The 2,618-nt window shown below is 39.5% G+C and overlaps 1 pseudogene; it reads left to right on the plus strand.

Moving 5' to 3' along the window:
* The first annotated feature begins 1,245 nt into the window (after window positions 1–1,245).
* Window positions 1,246–1,874, plus strand: LOC149260440 (putative 3-beta-hydroxysteroid-Delta(8),Delta(7)-isomerase pseudogene; annotated as a pseudogene).
* Window positions 1,875–2,618: the final 744 nt, after the last annotated feature.

The raw sequence follows: 2,618 nt of genomic DNA on the forward strand, positions 1-2,618 counted from the left end.
GAACAGGAATTACAGCATAATCTGAGTAAGAGTAACTGTGCTTATCAAGGCTTCATCGAACAATGGTTCCAGGTAAGTATTAGATTAGATTCATCTTTTAATTTTTTTAATTTGCAGTTACAGCAACCAGACTCATTCACTGTCAAATATTTTCATCCATCATTTGACAAATTGCTACTGAATCTATTGTTGTCACTGCTACACGAATGGCTTCATTGGAAGTTTAACTACACGTAACTAATTTGTAAATTCTAATTAATATAGAGTAGGTAGGCTTTTAGATTTAGCTTTTGCTTTCATTTTCAGTGCTGCTTTTGCTTAGAATAAGTATGCTCTCCTCCTGCATCTTTGTACGATCTCGAGGATCAGAAAATAGGTTTTAGTTTTGCTTAAAATAAGTATGCTCTCCTCCTGCGTCTTTGTACGATCTTGAGGATCAGAAAATAGGGATGATTACCAATTTCAGGAATAAATAAATGTTTTGCAATATGCTTCATCGAAAATATCTTTCAATATGCAAATTTTTGTGTCCATTTGTTAAAAAGAAAATTTAAAACTAACCATTTTTGTTTTTAAAGCTAGGATTAATTTCATTTTCTAGACTGTTACTAATAAATAATAACATAAAATTAAAAAATAAAAAAATAAAAAATAAAAAAAATAAAATAAAATAAAATAAAAAAAACAGTGATCCACGTGATTCGGACGACCCCTCGGATTGATCGTAACAGAATTGGGTTTTCCACCTTCTTCATGCATTCGACAAAATAGCTTCAGAGCCTCTTCTCCATCCCCGCTCTGCGCACATCCTGCAATTTCCATGAAATCTCATTGGATCCGATTCCTAAAACCCGCATTTTATCAAAGAGTTCCATAGCCTTATCCCGAAACCCATTCTGAACATAACCTGCTATCATAGCGCTCCATGTGACCACATTTCTATGAGACATTCTGTCGAACACTTCGCGCGCATTCTCCAAATGCCCACATTTCACATACATATTCATGAGGGCACTTTCTACAAAGGGATCCGACTCTAACCCTCTTTCTCTAACGAGTCTGTGGACTTCCCTGCCTTGCTGAAGATACCCAAGTTCAGCACAGGCTTTAAGAACACTGGGAAATATGAACTTATCAGGTCGAATCCCTCGGCCCTGCATTAGATGAAAGAGGGCGATGGCTTCTTCGCAATCGCCATGTTTTGCATACCCTCCAATCATTGTAATCCATGAAGACATAGCTGGAGATTCATTGAGAAAGCGAAATGGCTGGTCATCCATATTATCCCGAGGACCTGCAACTGCCTGGATATGTGCCTCTCTTCCTCCCTCCATCCCAGATTGTGGGTGTGTATGGGATTGCCTCTGTCCTTGTTGTTACTCTCATCTGGTTCATCTCAGGAAGATGCTCCAAGATCTCATCCATTGATAGAATTCTTATGTGTTGGTGGGCGTTTACTGGGTTAACTCATCTGGTTCTCGAAGGGTATTTTGTTTTCTCTCCAAACTTTTACAAGCTCGAATCTCCTTTTTACCTGGCGGAAGTTTGGAAAGGGTACAACAAGGGTGATTCAAGGTATGCAGCAAGAGATTCTGCTGTAGTTACAGTAGAAGGAATCACTGCTGTAATAGAGGGACCTGCCTGCCTTCTTGCTGTGTATGCAATAGCAGAAAGGAAGCCATACAATTACACACTCCAATTGGCAATTTGTTTGGGCCAACTTTACGGTGACATTGTATATTTTGTTACAGCATTTTTGGAAGGTGACAACTTCTCTGCTGGTCGATATTACTATTGGCTTTACTTTGTGTTGGCAAACAACTTCTGGTTGGTAATACCTTCAATTATTGCTGTAAGATGCTGGAAAAAATAAGTCACGCTTTCTTGACGGCTGTACTTCCAGCTACAAATAGCATGCAGTTTCTAAACTCATCGCTGCTTTTCAGTAGCAGGCAATGAATGGCCACCTCCTCACAGTTTCTAATATTAATTTGAACAAATCCGATAAAAAAAAAAAAATCAGAAAATCTGATCCAAAATGGTTTGCATTTATGAAAGCCTGCCAAACTATTTGTTATTCAACTCCCCCTCCCCCGCCAATGGCCATGGAAGATTGCTTAAAAGAATATAACAATTCTATCAAAATTGAACTTTAAGCTCCTGAATGGTTTAAATGAACAACCCAAGTCTAGACAAACAAGTCAACCAAGTTGTTGTCCTAGATGTCATGCAGCAACAGATCCCATCTTGGGCCCATTGCTTGTCATCATACCGCCTCGCTGAGTGCCTCTCCCAACATTTCGAATGTGATTATCCCTTTGGTATCCTTCGGAAGCATCAGAAAACCAAACAGCACGCCCAGATAAAGAACCTCGAGCTCTGTTTGGAGATGCCTGAAGTGCAGTTTGGACTGAAGTTGCTTCATCAAATTCAACAAAACCAAAACAAAATCCTCCTTGCTTACTCCTAACTTGAACCCCAGTTGGCTTAATTGCCCCGAACTTCTTGAATTCTTCCTCATCTTGAGCAGGGGTAACATTCACAGGCAAGTGCTTGATATAAATAGAGCACCCATTTCCTTCTGCTTCAGGGGAAGCACTGTTATCTGTCATATCGAC

The sequence above is a fragment of the Pinus tabuliformis genome, chromosome 6 (genome assembly GCF_031772625.1).
Source record: "Pinus tabuliformis cultivar Carrire ecotype Pingquan chromosome 6, CPIR1, whole genome shotgun sequence".
NCBI lineage: Eukaryota > Viridiplantae > Streptophyta > Pinopsida > Pinales > Pinaceae > Pinus > Pinus tabuliformis.